This window comes from Dromaius novaehollandiae, chromosome 5 (genome assembly GCF_036370855.1).
Source record: "Dromaius novaehollandiae isolate bDroNov1 chromosome 5, bDroNov1.hap1, whole genome shotgun sequence".
Classification (NCBI taxonomy): domain Eukaryota; kingdom Metazoa; phylum Chordata; class Aves; order Casuariiformes; family Dromaiidae; genus Dromaius; species Dromaius novaehollandiae.
This window is the reverse complement of record NC_088102.1, coordinates 14,743,865-14,764,932: the sequence shown is the minus strand read 5'-3', so window position 1 is coordinate 14,764,932 and position 21,068 is coordinate 14,743,865. Positions and strand designations below refer to the sequence as shown.

General features: G+C 44.9%; 1 long non-coding RNA gene across 1 annotated transcript; it reads right to left on the bottom strand.

Annotated features, from left to right (window-relative positions):
- Positions 1 to 274: 274 nt before the first annotated feature.
- On the bottom strand, positions 275 to 7,691 carry LOC135328640 (uncharacterized). The gene is made up of 3 exons (XR_010389596.1): positions 7,469 to 7,691; positions 3,882 to 4,005; positions 275 to 1,924 (listed from the first exon to the last, which is right to left on the bottom strand). It is a non-coding gene; the product is annotated as an uncharacterized LOC135328640 (long non-coding RNA).
- Between the last annotated feature and the right edge of the window lie 13,377 nt (positions 7,692 to 21,068).

Genomic DNA, 21,068 nt, shown 5'->3' with positions numbered 1-21,068 from the left:
TACAGGAGAGAAAAGCCTCTCTAGCTTGGAAAGGTAAGGCAGCAACGTTGGTGCAGATGCGTAAAGCCTGGTAGGAGCAGAAAGTGTCCGTGGCTCAGATTGTGTACGTGTATAGTGCCACCGAGAGTGAGGTAGACCTTTAGAGTGTTTTGACATCCTTGGAGGGAAAAGAGTAAGTCAGTGCAAAATTTTATGATCAAAAACAAATCCTGTGTTTCAAGCAGATTTTTAATCAACACAAATAATACACAATATTGGAGTATTTTTGGTGGGCTTCTGCTTTTTGTTTACAGTTAACAAACCCTGTTTCCCACTGTTGTTCTGAAGGAATTATGATTCTCCTGTGCCAATTTAAGATGAAGAGCAACAGAAGTTCATAACACGCTACAGATTTGGTCTGTTACATTTGGCCATGGGGCCTTTTGCAGGCACTGAGTGAAAAGCACTTTTAATATGCATGTCGTCTTAATCTTTTTATTCCCAGGTAACAGAGCATCAAAGCCTATCACTTGCATTGAATCAAATAGACACTTCCACCTCTTTAATCAGGAATGAAATTTTAAAGTGTGATAAGTAATTTAGAAAAAAACTACTGGACAAAATTCCTCCTGATGATAATGCCTGAACTCAGCAGGTGACACCACAAATAAATTTGATCCTTGATATTGTATAGTGATATATAGCATCATTTAAGTCTTACCAAAGCATTCCCTCTACAGGGCTGCGTTAGTATTACAGAAAGCACTTCCACAGCTCACATCAGTGCTGCTGCTTGGCCACCTGAGAGGGGTGGCTCTTGCAAAACCTCCTCCCCTTCCTTGAGGGGAAGGAGAAACCCCAGTGGGACTCTCACATGACTTTGCTTTTCCAAGGCCATGTAGGAAGGAATGAGCCCAAGTACTGGAGTTACCAGGTCACCCTGTGTCACCCTGCACATCCTGCAGCCTAAGAGGAGAGGACCTTCTGTCCCCAATTCCTCAGCACTTAGTCCATGTCCCTGCTTGAAAAATAACTCCTGGCCTACTGATGCAATGTGTTGGTCACGCTGTGTTGGCTCAGCTGCAGGACGCAGTCCTGTGACAGGGGCATGGCAGTAGATTGTCACTCCTTCCATCCGCTGCTCTGTGCTTCTCCATCAGTATGTTTGCAAACAAATTACCTTTCCTGTTTGTCCAGGCTGAAAATTGTTGATCTAGACAACTTTGCACAAAGCAGAAGGAGTTACTGCAATCGGAGGGGTGGATTCTCCTTTTGGTGGCCTGCTATGGATACAGCCAGAGGGGCAGGGGCTGCAAGGGAGATGGAAAGCATCACAGCTGTGCCCCCACCTCCCCGCCAAGCCTTGCTCAGGAGGGCACACGCTCTCTGGGCTGCGTGGTTCGCTTGGCATTGCCCAGCTGTTTGTGCTTCAAGGCCCTGCTCCAGCTTACACAAGCCAAGGACCTGTCTCATAAAACATGTACTCCATGAATTATTTACATGGGTTATAAATCCTCAGTTGCATTAATATTTTTTCATAAGTCCGTGCCAAGGACTAATCCTTGATTAATATTTTGAAATATACCATCCAGATTGCGTCAGTGGAAGTTCTGTTTTGTGCAACAGAGCTTTACTACGCAACACTCCTAATCTCTGCTAACAAGGTAGGTGCCTCACTTCTAGTGTGATTAAACAGTATTTTGAGTCAGAACATTTTTACAAGTAGCAACTACCTGAAGAACTGTCATGTTTCATTCTTCCTTCTTCTCCCAGCTATTTGCTGTATAACCCAGGCAGATCAGCTGAAGGTTTCTATGAAAAGTCTTCATCCCTCTACTTGCCCATCTGGCTGAGCTATGAGGAAGAAGCAGTCTTGTAGAGGATTATGCAGCACTCCTTAATGCTGCATTCTGGCAATATAACTGGGCCATCCAGTTCATTCACTCTGCTTGTGAAAGTAATATGTATTAGTTGGAGAGTTTCACCTTGTGTCCACAAAATCTTTTTATTTTGTGCCCTCAAACTGCTAGTAAAATTATAAAATGCACCAACTTGTTTCAAAGCCTTTAGGATATTCAGAAAAGAATTACGATTGTGACCAGCAAACTCGTTGCCATGCCAGAAAAACAGGTCCTCTAAATGGCATAAACTTCTAGATGCTACTACAAAGAGTAGCATCCAAACTGAAGATCAGGGGAGGTAGAGAGCTGATCCCTGAACCAAGGCAAGGGAGGGAAGTGCTCCAGGTATTCTCTGAACTAAAACATCCCCACTTTAAAGTGCCCTGCATTCATCTGAAAGTATTACTGGGTCTGGATCTGTTCCATGCAGGCACATTGACGGGGCTGTTGGAGCAATACCAAGTCAGATCTTCTGTTCTATCAGCCGCTGCAGTGTACATATACACAGTACATTCGAGGCAAGCCCATAAAATACCCAAATCCTCAGTGTTCACCGAAACTTCATTTTCACTGAAGTTTTTGAACCATTTCTTGCAATGCAATTGCGTTTTTCCCCCCCTCCCTAATCTTTCTGTTGATACAGGACTGGAATCTAAATCCTAAGAAGCAATAGGCATAAGCCACTCCTAATTGGGAGTTACAGGTGATTGACACTTCCCAGACTCATACATAATAGCTATAGCAAAAATTTCACTGCTAGTTAAGTGGGGGGGAAAATCCAATTTCATGGTGCAGTCAGAAGGCTGCATGCAATATCAAAGCTATTTTTCCAAGTGGTAAGAAAAATCCCTAAACTACTCTTACGACATTTTAATCATCAGGATTGCCATGTGCACGTGAGCTCAGGCGACGTGCTGATGAGCTGAGTCACCTCCTCTGACATTGTCTACCCAAGCAACGAGGAGTGCCACGAAGACCTTGAAATCCAATGCGTGACAAGAAATAAAACGGGTAAAACTTGCCATTTCTTCCTGAATATGTAAGAAATTATCAAAAATCAGGAATATGAAGGCAGCCAGGCTGGATCAGAGCACTGGCCCCTGTATCGTCTCTGCCAGTGGCCAATACCAGATGCTTATGAGAATACTGTGAAAAACCTGCCCATAGGGTGAGTTTCCTCCTCTCTGCCATCTGGCACTGCTTGGCTTCTTCCCAGAAGCATTAAGATTTACATCCCTTCCAAAAATATTTACAGTCCTATCTACCGTGGGAACAAGGCCAGAGATAGCTTGATACATCTTTTCCTTTTGCAAGCACTCCTTTGAAAACGTAGGCTATCTGACAGATACGTACAAGAAATGAAAGCTAAGGTTTTACATCCACCTCAGGGTCTCTTCCCTGCACTTCTCAGTTCCCCTGACATCAAGGTACATCCTAGCGGCCAAACTCTGCCTGAATTACATGCAAAACTCCCAAAAGAGGGCTGCATGTGTCTGGGGATAGCATCTGATCCCCACACCCAGAGGTACCTGCATGAGGTTGTTTTGCAAGACACCAGCACGACACTCCCAGGCTGTAGTTGCACCTTTCATGCGTGCGCTCAGCACCCACCCACCACGCAGGGCCAAGCAAACTCCTGGGCTTTAAATCTGCAGTATTTAAGCTTCTGGGGATTTAAAATGCTGGCTTTGCTGAGAGCGTATTTATACTACACGCAATTTCTTCTCTCCCTGCCTCTGTTTTATTTTCCTTATGACTCTTACAACCCTTTGCAGCTATTTGGGGCAAGGCAAGAGCATTGTTTCACGTGTGATGAGTTTAGACAAGCTTCAACTGAATTATTTTTGTCATCATTGGTCTAAAAAGAGGATAAAATTTAATACAAGAATGGAAAAATATCAATGCTGTTTGTAGAGAGTGTTTCCTCACTCTAACTTTGGCTTTCAGGTTCGTTGGCAGGTTCCCCCTGAGCAATCCATGACCGAGGGGGACAGGACAAACCTTCATGTGCTTCTGGGCTCCCTCATCATCACTGTGCTCCATGTACGTTGTCCCACTCCCCATATGCAACTCCATGCTTGGGAGACAGACTGAGCTGGGCACTGGTAGCCACAAAACAGGCAGCCTGCAATTTAAGCCAATGAGGCCGTTAGCGTTTGCAGCGTGAGGACTATGAAACTCATCCCGTTCTACAGTACAGAAAATAGACTACATCACACCACCCACTCCACACTTTACACTGTTATTTATCATTTTTGCTGTGCCCGGAACAAACAAATGACGTCTTAGCTGTGACAATGGACCATGGAAATACGAGTACCCAGATTTGTACTCTAAGCTAGGCCTGTTGGTGCTGTACCCTTCACTCAGTGGCAAAATGTATTTTCTGCTTGCAAGACACATCTTTGCTGAGGACCTAATTTTGCCTTCTTTCATAGCTCACTGAAGCCACTGGGATTTTATAGTAGATAAGAAAGGAGAGTCATGCCCTAAAATGCTGACACCACTTCTATATATCATAGGGATTTCTGAATAATTCATAGTGTCAAGCAGAGCAAGTTAAAGGAACAGTGTCAAAAGTGACAACATCCAATTTTAATACATTCTGCACAAAAATAAAAACTCTCTAACTTCCTTCTTGTGCAAAAAACATAGTCTTTCCAAACAAGAGCTACAATAGCATTACCAAATGTGGGGTGATATGCCAGATGCTGGGATTTTATTTTGATCAAACGTCTTACTCATTACCTTTGCCCTGTGTGATGTTTGAAATGAAATGAAATTGGACCCTGATGGGAGAGGGGGGCAACATATTCTCACACTAACACAGAAATCTTGCCAAAGACCCCGATTTGCTGTCACACAGGCCTTCAGGTTTGTCTCATTTTCTATTCCTGAAAACTACTGACTTTGGGAATGCTGATTCTTGAAGCAAAGGTCAGACACCAAGTTGTTTATGGTGCTGTTACTAAGTTAAGGACCCTGACTTCTGAGCTTGTTTTGTATCCTAAACCAGATCCATGTTTTTCCAAAGGGCCCTTGTCTTTACAATGAACAGAATGAGGGCTCCGGGATGCAAGGCCCTCTGGGAAATTGTGCTTGAAATTCAGATAACAGTGTAGCAATTCCAACTGATCTCTTCTTGTGCATGTGAAAGTAAGAAATCCCCTATAATTTGCATTTTTTTTCCCTACATTTCTCCTCCCCTATTCTGGACCTGTGACCCTCATTGTGTCTGACATTTGGGCCTCAGCAGACTGGAGAGGTGTCAGGGGAATGGTAAATGCCAACATATTGCCTGCTGCTCAGGAGAGCGCAGCAAGGGAGGGAGGGAGCGCGTGATGTGTGTCTGCAAACCTGGGCTGAGCTGGAATGCCTCAGTTTAGGTCTCCTAACCAGTGCTCCTCACAGTCAATAGTAAATTACTTAACTGAATCAATCTCTCTAGCGTGCTTTACGGACTGCAGCCACAGCAGGTCTTTGGTGGGCAGGTGATTCGGCGTGATTTTCTGTAGTCTGCCCATGTCCCAGCCCGCTGCAGGACCGGGATGCAGTTACAAATGGCAGTGCCACTGGAATACAAATCAGAGAAAGAGCACTGCACTCTCGCCGTGGGAGCCCAGGGAAACCCCAGGTGGCGGCGGGGTAATGGGATTGCTATTGCGAGGTTCACCATGATAGCTGCTACCGCAGCTTCTGTCCCCCAGCTTGGCAGTGCATTTTATTAAATTTCCTGCGCGCTTGTCATCCGCGCGATGCCGTTTGGCAGAGGCTTGCGCTCGCTCCGTGGGTCAGAGCAATGCCAATTTGGCTCGCGTTTTGCCTTGAGCTAGCAAGTTGCTCCAAGCACGCCGAGCCTTTGTATCCACCACTCATTTTCTGTCGGCTGTTTACTGCGAGAGACAGGAACGCTTCGCTCTAAGCCGTGCCGCGGTCTCATTCGCACATTATTATCCATGGCAATTCTGTTATTGCCGCAGAAGCAAAACTTTGAAAGTGAGAAATTAACTGCCTTAGGGTTCTGATCATTTTTAGCAGCTGGGAGATAATCTGTCAAAATCAAGAACTGTTCTAGCACTGAGCGGTCAGAGCAAAGATCTCCATGTTTATGGTCTTATTTTTAGTCTCTTCCCTTCATTTCCAGAGCAGACAAACTTGACGCTTAGTAGAATTCACATTTTGGATACAATCTGAGTTTCACGCTGTAGATATTACTTGAAACCACGCTGTAGGTTTATTTTGATAGCATGCAGAATGTACTAGGCTTAATGGATCAGTCATGCATGTGAATTTGAACTTATTTGCTGCATTCCCTTCTTCCCCTTAATTAGAAGTGAATATAATGCTCAGGAAAGTTTCCAGAATTGACAACTCTGGGAGCTGAAGTTCCAGCTGAACAGAGTGCAGCAAAGTGAGAATCAAAGCAAATTCGTTATGCCCGTGTGCTTGCTGCTGTTCAGCCCCATACCCTCTGGGCCCTGAGCCTTGACCAGCCCCCGGGGCGCCTCTGCTGTGTTTCGGCCACTTGCCCATTGCAACATGGGGCGACTTGAACAGCCCGCTATGGACTGCCCTGCTCTCTGCTGACTGACCCAGCCCGGCTGCTGCTCAGCTGAGCTGGTTTCAAACCAATGGTTCAAGCGTAGAAAATACTGCAGGCTGGAACTGTAAGTGAGGGCAACTAGGGCAGCGCCAATGGGGGAATGATATCCATTGCCCTCAGCAAAAGATCAAGTCCACTCTCCCCATAAAGCTTGCAGAGCTTAATGGTGCTTATTTTAACAAATCTGGCTTTGGATAGTCGATTACAAAAACATTCCCAAGCAATGGATTTCTGTGTCAAGAGCAGCGTTAGGCACTGCTATACTGCTATGCACAGTACTTCTGCTTCGTTTGCAGCTGTGGGGCCAGCGAAGGACATGGAAGGAAAGGAGCTTTTCCTTTTTCCTTGTCGAAGGAAAGGGAGTTTTTGTGATACCTGAAGGGGGAGGCACTTTTTCCTGCAACCCCTATGTCAGCAATGAAAAGGTGTGGGGGGGAAGAAGTTCCTCCAGCAGGCAGCTCAGGGCAGGGCTAACTCCCTTACAGGAGCATGGAGAACATCCCCCAGAAGGCAGCCCCATGCCTGGGGAGCAGACAGCCGAGAGCAGAGGCTCTCTCTGGATCCACCTGTGCATTGGACTACTGTAGCTTTCTCTGTACACGTAATCAAGGGCTGATAGTTTCAAAATGCAAGGCCAGTGTCCTTGGGAGCCTTGCTCATCCGCAGAAGAAGCCGCTCCCAAGCCTGCCCTCTCCGCCTGCACAGGTGAGCGCAGCCTGGGCACTGCAGAAGCTCTCACCGTACAAATTTAAATAGTAATCCTAACACCACACACAAGCTTTCAGAGGCATGTCAGCTCCCGCTCTCAGTTACATCACTGACATCGATGGCATTTTCTCAGAGGAGATGCAAATGGAGCTGCTAACACCTGAGGGAGAGGTGTCCCCTTGCTGCAGGGGCCAGCACAGCCCCCCATGGCTGCAGGCCACCGCTCTCCCACCCCCTTCCCGTGCACAAACACGCTTTTGTTCTCCCTTTAACTCACCTGACCCGACAGACTGGAAAAGCTGCCCGAGGCCTGGGAGGAGATCCTGCCTTGCAGCCAGCTGAGCTAGGACTCTGGAAATCACTGTGTGCCCCAGCTCCACTGCAAGTGCAAGATGCTGGTGCACAAGGGCTTGTCCTGCACCTCTGCGCCGGCAGCCGCTGGGCAGCCCAGCTCTCCCGCAGCAGCTGCTTTGCAATGCGACTGGCCTCTTCCAGGACCTGCTCCTGTAAATGCAGCCTGGCCTAGGGCTTGCTGCTGAATCAGCCTCCTGAGAAATCAGGGCAAAGTCTGCCTGCTGGTATTTCACTCTTTCCAGGTATCTTGCTAGAGGCAGGCTATTTTGCAGCCGCTGTGCTTACCAGATGCAAAACAGGTGAGCCCGGTTGTTTCAGGTTCACCAGGTGAGCCACATTCTCTCCTGAGACAAGCAGGAGCAGCTCTGCTGACTTTAATGGATTTTATAATGGACCTGTGTATAATTTGGTACCATTGCATCCCTTCCCCAGCTATTTCACGTGACTGTACTTAGTGGTCTTTATAAGAATATAAGAAGCACTTGAAGACACTTTTCCATTTGGAAGTACACTGGCCAGGCAGTCGAAAGAGACGCTGGAGGGTAACACACGTCTGTGTCCACAAAACTTGCTATACTCATCTCTGACTCGTCAGACTAACCTTGTGCTTCCGTGGGCGCAGGATTGTGCTTTCAGTGCTGCGGGGTTGGGTTTTCACAAGCTTCTTCCAGTGCAGATTTTTAGACCCATGGTTACCTCTTTTTGATGCTAGCGTATTAGACATCTGCTGCTAGGGAACCGGGTGGCTCAGGGGACTGGCAAGGAGACACATGTCCTTTGTCCCTGGGTTGCCGGTTCAAACCCAGGCGCGATAGGCAGCGATTGGAAGTTGTCACCATTTGACAACTGTTAAATAGCCAGTATAAAATGAGTTGGTGCCCTTGGTGTCCTTTCCTCATTAACAGATGTCCACATCTCATCACCACAAAGAGAACCTAATTATCAGACTCATCCATGCTCCTGATTCAGAAGATACGGGGACAGATGAATTCCTTACTTAGTCCCCCAAATGTCTTGGAGGTAGAGCCCAGGCCAGGAGTGGGGTGCACTGACAGAGGAGAAATACGCCCTGGCACCGCTTACGCGAACCTGCCCCTTCCCACCGCTGTCCCAGGCATAAAGGGAAGGGTCAGGCCTTCAGGGGTGTCAGGGCTACTCTTTTCAGGAATTTCACACTATTGCTCTTTCTCTTTACTGTGATAGTGCTAAAAGACTCTGGATCTACTGCTTTAATCTTAGAAAGATTGTCCCTGCCCACCAGGAGTTTACTAGAAGGCAAGAGACTGCAGATCGGAATCGACAAAAGCTGGACAAAGGCAGCAGAAACTAAGGAGACTATTTCGATCATAATCTAGTTACCCAGAACATCATTAAAGCCACTTAAATATTAAGCCAATAGTTTTACTCCAAAAGATCAAAACCCTCAAAACTGCAGCTTTTATATATTTGCTTTTGACAACTGAAACACAAAAGAATTGATGCAACAACAAATGAAACAGGCCTAAGCACACAGCAAGTCCCACTTACTTTACAAGTTTTTAAATAAGATTAGGACTTGCTTTCAATCACAGCATTGTCAGTCTAACCCCAAAGGATCTTATTCTTTTGGTGGGAAAAAGTGGAAGTAGTTTGTAGCTGATAAATGAGATCAAATCTTTTGAATGAAAAACAGCATGTTAGTTAATTACACCATCATTTAAAATTAAAATTATCACGAGAGGGCAACCTAATGCCTTAGCAAACTTAGTGTTTTCCCCTCCCAAACCCTGCCTTACCATCCTTCATCTGACTATGAACCTAACATATAACAGAGTTACTGCAGGAAAACACCTGGACAACTAATGAAAATGTTAGTTTTCATTAGCTGCTGCCTGTCCACATGCTACTTTATTAGCATAATTCGTCAAGCGAGAGACAGTCCTCAGATCAGTCGTCTTCTTTCACCCGCCACGTAAGAGTGGTCATACCTTGCTGAAGGACTGCCGAGAAGTGTCTCCCAGGCAGTACATGTGGTTGACGGATGATATTTAAAAGCCTGCTGCCCTGAGCTGGGCCAAAGCAGTTCATAATATAGGGGTTGACATCAAATCTTACACACATCTGTAACGGGGATATCTCCTGTCCAATGTGAGAATAATGCTGAACTGCTCAAAGGCATTTTTCAAACTACCTCGTTGGGGAAAATAAAGGGAGATGTGTTAGTCCTGCTACAGAGAGCTTGGAGAGGGGTGGAAGTGGCCATTTCTACAACCATTTGTTCATCCCATTAGTGAAAATAAGAGCCGGACTGTGGTTTTTCAGGACCTGGCTCTGCTTTAATTAAGGAGGGTGACGAGCCTGCTGCCAGGATGCCCAAAGGCATCCACCACTCCCAGTGGCCACGAGGGGGAAAGGGGCGCTGGGTGAGGGTTGGCATCACTGGGAAGGGTCTGCGTTACCCAAGGGGGGGCGCGGAGAAGCGTGCCGGGGCGCATTTTGCAAAATAGGCTCTGCAACAAAATCTGGGAGGAGCGCGTAGCGTGTGGTTAGCAGGGGGCTGCAGCCCCCCCAGGACCGCTTCTTGCCCAGCCACGTCTCGGCTCTGGCTGCCCCCAGGGTGAGGGCTGGTAGACAAAACCCTGACACGCAGTGGGGGAAAGTCCCCCGTTTCGGTTCCTTTCTTTTGCACGCTACTGAAGCTGTGATTCGGAGGCAAGCTACCATTTGCCTGCAGCACTGGCAACACTGTAGTTAGAGTGATAATAATATGATTGTTCCTGTAGAAAAAAATGAAATCAACCATGAATCTGATAAGTCTGTTATCAGTGTCCAAGCTGATTATATTATAAAAACTGCACAGATAGGGAAAAATATATTTGGCTTTTTAAAAGTGATTTATTTGGTACAATTTAAAAGATTTTTTTTTTTTTTGCAATCCTTAAAAAAGGAGATACAGTTCTTATAGCTACATGATTTTTTGTCTCCAATAGCTCATAAAATAATCCCTAATAAATTCTCCATTTCTTACGAAAGGTGATACTGGTAATTGGGTGATCAGATAAAATCCTCAGTTATACTGAAACAAGTATAAAAACAATTTATTTACAGCTACAATGATATTAAAACTAAACCCAAGTGTGAGACCTGTTTTTCTGGAGCTCTCAGAATGTCGTTTGAGTTTGTAAGTAATATGTTCTCATGGGATGCATGAATTCGTGCCCTTAATCCATTCTGACTTTAAAAGTCCAGCTTCCTTTATGCAGTGTCCCATTATACATGGTCTTGCTTCAGCAAATGCACTCCCATCAGTTTTCTCTGATGTCTGTTTAATACAACATCTTCTGAATTATTTAATGGTCAAACATATGGATTAAATAAAGCAAACACATCCACCAGAGCTTACATATACTGGACAAACTTCTGACCAAAACTTTGCAAATTTCTACGGTTTGTGTTTAAAATCCCTAAGTGTTGACAGTTATCCCTAAGTTATTAAATCCCTGGCAGTGTTATGGTCATGGTGTCACTGCACAGTCGGCCCTAAAGCTGTAGCAGGTCCTTGGAGACCCTTCCCACCCTGCAAGAGGGGCAAATCCCACAAAAGGAGCAAATCGGGGTCAGATCAAGGGAAACTGTCCTGAGGCTACTGATGGGATAAATTAAAGCAGCTTTCAAACTGCTCTAATACGATATGGATTGGCCAGGTATGCTGCTTTCTCATAATCAGAAAAATTCAACTTCATCTGTTTTTGCTGGCCCATTGCTCCACAATATCTGCTATGTGTTTGTCACCAACAGCTGAAGGTCTGAGCTTTTTTTTCCTATGTTTTACGTTTGTGCACAGCTCTGAAATTCAGTTCTTGATTACATTTATGTGTTTTGGAGTGATACATAGCCCACGGTGAATGTTTACTGAAATAAGGATAAGACAGTCTAGAGTCTTCCTCTGATTAATTTGAATGCAATCCTGCTTTCCATTTCTCTTGACCTTTGAAATCTCCCTCATGACTACTCATCGGAAAACCTAGATATGATAAATTAGAAATTCTTTTAGATCTTAGATCAGATTGGAATAATAATCACCCTACTTCCAAATATCCATTTGAGGCTTTGTCAGTTCATTTCCAGAAATTGCATATAATCTAAGCAGTAAGAGTTGCAGATGTTAAACTGGCAAAATTTCTACATGTGAGTGTAACTGTTCAGGTGTAGAAAAGATTAGCTCCCTCCACGTGGCTCTTTCAGACTTTAAAATCCAAACATTCTGACCCCACTTGAAGTTCCTGGTGACCCTCTGTCAATTGTTCTGACAGCATGGTTTCTTTGCATGTTTTGATTAGTCTTATTTGTAGCTGAAACTGTGAAGTAAACACATTAGCTGGATGTGTCTGTTAAAGCTGAGAAATTGAAATGGTGTTTTATTCTTGGTAGCAATTGAGGTGCAAACCAACCAAACTCATATGAAAACCATCCCCAAAATAATAGCTGTCTGAGCCAGTTATCAGATTTATTTGTTGGTGCTGAACGAAAAAAAAGGATAAGCGATGAAATAAAACCGGGCTTCAGCCAGAAGGATTTATAGCCCAAGGAAGAGAGGTGCAGGTAGACAGGAGGCCTGGGAATCACTGGCAGCAGAATAGCTAATATTTATTTAAGGTTGAGAGGAGCAGACAGGTATCCAGGAGGGAGGTGAGTGGTATATATTCCTTTTAAACAATCCCTTTTCCTAGGGAAGGAACATACTGTTTGGGAAGTCGGCAGCCCCACGCCGCCTCTCAAAGAAAGGCTGGGAGCAGAGGAGGTGCATGTCATGCAGTCACACAAGACCTGCAGTCTTGATCTTGTTTGTTTAAATAATGCTTTTTTTTCTCTTTTGCTTCTGAGTGCTTTAAAAAAGCCATTATCTCTCCCAGTATTCCCTTATGTAAAGCAGCAGCAGAACTCCAGCCTTAAATACTCTGGTAAGGGTTATTTTCTATTTTTCCCAGTGTCTCCTGACCCAGGGACAGGAAAGATTGTTTCTGAATCCCGTCTCTGACAGATAAATCAGTAGAGTTGCCACTCAGGCCAGAGCAACAGCCCTGGGCTTGCTTGCACTACGAGTCTGCAGCACGTACGGCATTTTCTGCTGAGCCCACCAGCCTCCCCTTTGCATGCAGTCGGTGTTGCTTTAGTACTTTTTAGGGCTATGTCTTTCCTATCAACCATTTCATTTAAATACTGCTCTCCACTGCACATACCTTGTAACAACTGAGGCTCTTCCCAAACCCTATTTCATACTTTCTTTACTCTTATTTTTCATGACCTCTTTCCCCTACACAATAGTTAGGTTTAATATTTGGATGTATTGCAGCAGCACCTGGGATCCATATTTGGGAATTAGTGCCAGCTGTGCTAGGTGCTGAACAAGCACGGAAATAATTGGTTTCAGTCCCAAAGAGGTTAGAGTCCAAATGGTTGCGCAGGGTTTTGGAGACAGGAGCTTCGGCTCACAAGTTGTCTTTGACGCACAGGTCAAGCTTCAAATCCCATTTCAGTGATGGGCCCTTGTGCACTATCCATCATCTTTGCCTTTCTTAGTGGGTTATTTTAAACTTAGAGTATTTTCAGAGCTCAGAGGACAAAATATCCTGGCTGAAATCCTGGCCCAAATGAAGTCAGGGGCCTGCTCTGACACAGACTCAGATGGGTGAAGATTGTGCCTATATGGTCAACAATCAAGAACATTTCTTTTGGATTTCTTTTCTCGTTCATTGTCAAAATAACAGAATTATACCTGGGTTAAACAAGATGTTGGCAGTCCTTGATGTGGGTATATTGAAGAGAGAAAACCAAGTTCCCTCTAGCCACCCATGAAACAAATTTTCCTACATATATACTTTACAAGGCGCTCGGTTTAGTTTCATCAGGAGTTTATGGACCTCTTTCCTAATGAACTGTGCCATACAACTAATTTTATCATGCAGAAGATGATCAGGTCAGCTCCAAAATTTCCACCCATTAATACTAAGCATGGAACAGCAAATCTGTTAGAAACTCAGCATTCTTTATCCAATTACCAGTTAACTTCGCATCTCTGCAAAGGAGACTAGGGACCCAACATCCTAAAGTAATGTAAATATTAAGAACAGTTTAATTAGGAAGCTATTAGAATTGTAACTTCAGTTTATTTGCATATGTGCTTGCAGCTAAGTCATTTCCTATTGCTTCTGTAGCATAAGATTCCTTCTGTCTCACGCTCAATTTAATATTTTACTTTAATATTTTAACAGTCATTTATCTCACTCGGGCAATTCCAGTCCTACTAAGCATGGTGAAAACGCAAATTTAAAAGCCAGGCTTGCGTCTTTCAGTGGAAGTTTTCCAGTGAACATCATGAATTAGAAGTGGAGCCTTAAAACAAAGACAGTGTAAAAATGTATCACATTCACACTGCAAAACTAGACGATTACCTAAAATATAATTTTAAGCATTTTAATCTTTTCAGTAATGTCCTGGATTCTTGTATCTTGTTCAGATCTAGTCTCCAAGACAGTGACGGATTTTTGACGCAGATGAAACAGAGCGGTAGCTTGACTTATATTATTTGACAAGGTCCTAGTCCTGGAGATTTCTGGTCAGCAATTATAAATGCCACAGAAATATTGTGGAATTGGAAATTACTGACTGTATCAAAACTGTATCTGTGGCACGGTTTAAATTCAACCCATGGGGCCACAAAGTCCTTTAAATCGCCCTCGGTTATGTAAAAAGCTTGACTCTGACAAGGTGGAAAAGCTCCTGTGACCCAGTTTCAAAGGCTCGGTGCTGTGGCGTGGCAGGAGGAGCTTCCTGGGAGCCTCTCTTCTATGAAAACCCAGACGAATTCCACTTGTATGGGAGGAATTTCGCTCCTATAAAGGGCAGCTCAGATTTATTAGCAAGAAGGACGTGAGATTAAGAGGGGGAAAAGGGATGGCAGGAAGGGAGCGTGCGTCCGTGTGCACGTGTGCTCGTGCACGCGCGGCAGGGTGCTGGGTTTACGTGCAATTTTGAAGCATTGTTCCAAAAGCAACAGACAAATAATCCAAGCATATATTCCTGCTCCTCGGCCGTGCTGCTCACTGAGCAGACAACGTGGTAAGAAGCACAGTAAAAATGCCCAGGGAGAGAAATGCAGCAAAAAAGCGTGTCCTCTCCTACGTTCAGATATCTTCTGCAGCATTTGCCAAAACAGACAGATGCCCAGCCATCAGCGCGTATTAACGCGCCGAGTGATCTCCGAGCAGCGCTATCAACACAGGAGTAATTGTAAGGCACGAGGTTGTTTTGTTTTGCATGTAGCGTACCTCAATTTGATAGTAACCATTTTAAAGTCTGGAAGAATTTTGCCCTCGCTAAGCTGATTTTACAAGCAAAGAGAAGTGCTTGTCAGCAAAGGTTAATGTAGCTGTCACTGCAGGAGAGCCCTGTGGGGAGAGAGAGTCTCATCTGGCGGTTTTTTAAAGGGCAAGAGTCATCTCTGTAAAGGAGGAATTTTTCTATTTCTAGAAGCCTTTCACAGCCTTGTAGCGAATTGCTGCGTTAAGCTACCACTGCTGTTGGTAGTAATGGCTTCTGTTTTTTTGTGATTATTAGTGTTTGTTTCCATTACCTATATTTTTAAGTTTTATAAGCTGTTCTTGTCCAAAATGAATAAAATCTTGGTTTGAGAAGATAAAAGGTGAAATTCTGGGTGTTTTCACTGCTTGCATTGGTATGAGATCAGTGCTGTGAAGTACAAAAGGACTGTCTCTCCATTTTACTGATGGAAACAGAGGCAGGCAGAGATTAAAGGCTGAAATGAGACTATGGACTCCAAGCTCCCGCCTTACATGTCACAAGCACCTTAGCATGCAGTTGTCCCACTATAGGGGAATTAATTCCCCTTCATTAAAGCATCAAAGGTGAAATCCAGGTGGTTAGATGTTAAATACCCCCAGTTTGGGTACCGCACTTGCAACAGAGAGAGGTTTGCTGGTGTCGGGCTGGCCCCATGGTGGAAGGGCCTCATGGTAATGCGACCACAGCCGCCTCTCAGCCAAGCCCTGTGGTGGGCTCCCATCTACATCTCCAGGAGGTCGCCAGTGTGGCCAGCAGACACACAGGTGACGCGTAACAGGAAAAGCTTAAAACCAATCCTGAGACTTCCACATAACAGCTGGCTTTATTTACCCCCAGTTGCCAGGAGATGGAGTCATTCAACACAAAGTATAAAGGCAGACAAAATTTTGCTCGTAGACAGGATCTTTAGTCAAGATACTCAGGAAAGGCATTCTTCGAGTTTCCAGCGAGCAAAGCTGTTAATGCCGTAAGTTTTGGTGAAGAGCTGTGCAGCGCTGGAAGGGTAAATGTGGAGGCTGCCTTGGGATGACGGTGCTGGGGCAAGCTGGTTTGTCACAAGGAAAGTTGTCCACAGTGAGCTAGAAAAGCGGCTGCTAGAGAAATCATTCTTTTTTTTTTTAATGATAACATCTACATCTCTCAGATATTACTGAACTGGATACCTGATCATATTTGAGGCAAAGACTCCAAGGCGAAACTTTGGTTTAGATCCAAGGGAGTGCAGACCACTACACACATACTGCATAAGGAGACTCGTTGTGTAACTGAAAAAAAGCACTCAGTCTTCACCCAGATCCAGCCCCTTTGCTCTTCTACTCTTGATATGGAAAATCAGTGGCCTACTCTTTGCTGGGCATCTCTACAACCTGGATGAGTCTCTGCTGCCCCAATTGGTTGTACCCTAGCCAAGTCTCACACCTCAAAGTTTAGCATGGCTACAATGTCCACATTATCCTGACAGGCCAACATCTCCCTCAGGCACCTTTCGGAGACATCCCCTCCTGGAGCACCTCCAGGCCTGCATTCGACTTGGAATGACTTTAAAAGTCACCTTCGTGCTCCCCATAAAAGAGCGTTCAGAGGTAATAAAGAAGTGAGGTCCATGGGGAGAGCAAACCAGCTGGAGCTGTTCTCAGTCAGGGAATAAATGGTGGCTGTTTCGTGGAGCCTGGCTTACACAAAGCAAGGCCAGAGTTTAGAAACAGCATTGGATCCTCAGCAGCGGGTGAACAGGCAAACCGCCAGGAGCAGTGATGCTTTCTTCACTGCTGGTGCTGGTTTCAAAGTGATATCTCACTCTTTCTGACCCAGAAAGTGCACCAGGCTCTGTTCACCTCTGGCTTGGGTTACTGCAACACTAAAGGCCGCTCAGAAACAGCTGTGCTCTGAGGTCTCCGCCGACCTCCAAGACACCTCTCTGTGTACTTCCAGCTGTTAATTTTGGCACACGTTAACCAGAGTTAGCTCAAGACCTCCTTCCCTGGGAGCTGCCCTCTGCCCTCACTTAGCCCACACTGAGATCAGTGAAAGGTAGGCACCTAACTCACTTGGCACTCTTTGTGAAAGGCTTTTCGTCATGAACTTCAGCCAGAGTTAAGCTATTAGAGAATTTAATAATGTTGCTCCATCATAGGCTTTTTTTGCTGCACAGAATAGCTGACAGGAAAGAAAGCAATCTGAGTCTACGCAGAACCTCATTCGATTCTGCATTATTGCATCTAGATCAGGTTTCGCAGGGGACTGTGAGCCTCTCTGAACGCACGCAGTCAAGCTCTGCAGTGCAGTTGCATGCTGTGGTATGTCTCCAAACCAGCGTTGCTGCCCTTGCTATCACTACGGAAGACGCTTGGTGATGTTCCACCATGGCAGATTGCACTCTTGGGCCAAAGCCCTCCTCAGCCTTGTGAAAGGAGATAAACACTTGCATTTCTTCCTGACTTTGCCCGGAGAAGCTGAAAGACAAGGCACAAAATCAGTGGATCATAATAGCCTTGGCCTTCTTTAAATGCCATACTTCTCTAAATAAACTGAAAATCTGCATATTCCCTTAGCAGAAAATGTTGTTCCTTGCATATTTCATGAAGGAACTGTATGTGGCTGGAAACCAGTGGCAGTGTGGTTACTAGTACTGAGACGGTTATACAAGGGACATGGCAATTTGGGGCAGGATTCTCTGGGGGTCCCGAGCTATATACAGTCTGTACTGGGTGGGGGGGGGGAGGTCCCTGTCTCCCCAGAAGAGAATGAAGTAAATTCTCTGCATGGACTTGTGTAACTTTTTTTCCCCCTTCTTTTGCTCTTCTTCCTGAAAGATTGTTTGGTCCCCAGATGTTTGGGGGGGGGGGTTGTATTAAAAGCAAGTCTGAGGGCTTGGTAGAGCTGACAACGTTGAACACCTCATTGCTCAGTCGTACAGGTTTCAGAAATACTGCATTCGCAATCTCCCTGTTTTCAGAAGAGCAGCCATCCTCTCCTGCTGCAAGACTTTCCTCTGCCGATTACTTTGTGGAAACATTTTTCAAGTTGCAGCTTGCTTTTATTGGCTATGCTTTCTATTTTCAGCTAGTAGAAAATATCTGAACAACCTGTTTGCAGCTCCTTGTCCTTCAGTAAGGGTGGAGTAATGGCAGCATTGGTTGCTACTAGCTTCGCTCTGCAAGAGTAATGTTTTTGATGTTTTTAATCAAAAAATCTTACTCTCTCTTGACTAGAGACAGGACCGAATTACCCTGGGGCGAAAGCATGGATCCAAACTGGATCTTCCCTCTTTAGTATCAGCTCATCTCTACCATCAGTCATCTTTTCTCACTGTGGAATACGCATGTTCCTGTAAATGAGCTTTTTCACCTCTCAGAGCAGACCAAAGAGCTATTTTATTATGTTTTGGATCGCTGGTAATCCAAAATACGGAAAGGTTCATTTGTACAGTTCAGTGAGCAAGTTTTGGGGTCTGTTTTTTGTTACAGACAAATTACATGGTTACATGCAATATGGAACGCAAAGCATTCAGATGTTACATAAAATCAATACAACTCTTTCTAAAAAGAAACTTACACTTTAATGCCTTTATTATTTCTCTTGTGACCAAACAAGAGGAAGATCCACACACTGTAGAATAAACAGGCATTCTTTAAGCGTTGTTACTGATTGTTCCATTTCTTTTACTGCAGGGAAAATACTCGCTATTTTTTAAAGCTTGCTTTATGTTCTGCTGTTGTGTAAGCTGACAACAAAAAATGTCCTTTCTGTACATGCTACACATGAGGAATGTTTATCACCCAGATGTCCTCTTCAGGCCGCTTGTGTGAGAATGTCTACGGCAGTAAATGGTAAGGCAAAAGAGGGAGTTGCTGTGTGCACACCGCTGACGTTTGCATGCTGCTCGTGCTTGGGACGAGTGTCGGGATGACGGGAGGAGCAGTCAGCGGCGTGCCGCCTCTGCGGGAATCCCCGGTGTCACACACGAGGCCGCAGCCGAGCTGTGCTGGTCTCCCCCGTACGCGGGGCCGCCCTCATGTCTCCTGCGAGCATCTGCCTTGACACGCGACGCAGAGCACAGGATCACGCAGCACCGTGCGTTGCTACTTCAGAGCAGCGGGATTAGGGGAGATGAGGGCTCACGTGGTTCCAGCACCAGGAGAAATTAGGTCTCCTGCAGGACATTTCACCCTGCATCTGAGTCATCCCCACACATCTAGAGGCAGCAGGATTTCTGCTTCTCGAATCCTCCGGCAGCGTCCTTGGTATAGCACGTGACGCTAGCTGTGCTGGGCTGGCTCTTGGGGTTTTTTGCATTAAGCGCTTCCTTAGCATTAAAATGTGTCAGTAGGCCCACTGCAATCAGCGCGACTTCAGCTACTGCGCAAGTTAAATGCAGGCCTGTGTTCCTGGATAAACTGGCTTAAATGAGAAAATGTCCGTTTGGTTTCGACTGTGTCATAAAATTATTCTTCTTGCATCTTTCCAAAGGCTTAACATATCTTTTCTACTGTTCACGTGCAATACTAAAAGCTGTGTGAATGACCAGTCCCCACGCCAACAGATCACCTTAAAACTGGCGAGAATGGATTCCGTCCTCAGGAAGGAATACTTCACCTTGCTCTCGTTTATTTGTGTGCATCTGTGTTTTGAGGTGTATGTTATGCACATGCACACACACATGTTTTTGGCAGTGTAACAATAATCCTTCTCAGTATCTCCGTAAATAAAGAAAACAAACCATTTAGCAAATAAATGAGGAACAGAAGGGCTTAGAGATCAGACACATAATGAGATGGCAAAGCCTAATTTTTCACAGAGAGTTATAGCTCTGTATTTAATTTCTGGCTCTTATCTTCTTCAGAGCTGGTGCTCTCATTTGGCTTGGGTGCAAGCATATTGTCCTCTGGGTATTAAAGTTTACAGCATTAAGCTCATCTCTGTTGACCTAAACCACAACTGAGGCTGGAGTTCCAGACATGGGGTAAAATGTTGGTCATTTCATCACATATTTGATCTCATTTCTAAGCAATGTGCCCACATTCTGTCTGTCCCACGAATGCAAACAAATTCTAAAATAAGCAGAAACAGTGAAAAAATCTGCATGCCGCACATTCAAGAGCTCAGTTTGAGAGCTATAAGGACTAGACTTCTGAGCTACAGAACATACACAACTATCAGGTACATTAATTGTATTGGATTTCAGGTTTAGGATCCCAAACTGATCAACATTTTTTAAATGTAGGCTTTTATGTCTTACTGTTGGGCTGTTTGCAAGCAAACACTGAATTTTCACAGCTGGCTACTTGAATTTCATGCATCAATAGAAATGCTGATTTTGAGGATTCACTGAAGGCAACTGATAAAACTCCTGGGGACTTCAGTGGGAATAGGAGCAATCTAATACCTTAAGAAAAAAAAGATGTTTTCAACAGCTGATGTATAGCACAAAATATTCAACTGATTGATTCAGATGTTTAAGTACAGGGACCAAATGTTCAAATGACCCAAATTAAAAATGAATCATTTTAATAAGAAATGTCCTGAGTGGCACATGGTCAAACTTCCAGGCAATCTTGGTGAATACTGCCTAAATCAAAAATCATCCCATTCCATAACTGATCCACCGAGAAAAGACCACAAGTTACTGCTGTCAGGTATCAACAAGAGCAGCTTTCCAAATCTAGCACGTTAGGTCAAGGGCAGCACTTCCAGTCCTGAGCTTAATCTCTAGCGATGGCTCAGCAGAGAATTCATGAAGAATAAAACAACAGCGATTAAAAATATCAATAAACTACACCTTGAAAGATTGCCATGGGGGAGGCATGCTTTAACTATCCTCATTTTATAAATGGGAAAATTCAGGCAGAAAGCTATTAACTTGGGAGTGATTGTACAGTGAGTCTCCAACAGGGCTGGGAATGAAAGCCGGAGACATGTACTCCCACCCGCCACAGCAAAGAGTCCTCAAATACGGCCCAGGAGCTCCTACCGGTGGCCTGTGAAGCCTCAAAATACAGCTCATGGTAGGATTTACATACGGTCACCCTTGGCAGAACTAGCTGATTGCTGAGGTGGAAGCAGCTACCGTCTCCATTTCTGAGTAGCACCTTGCAGATTAATTGTTATGCAGCTGCCAGGTTGAGAGGTCACCAAAAAACTGCCCTGTACGAATGACCAAAACACTGGGAATTCCGGCACTG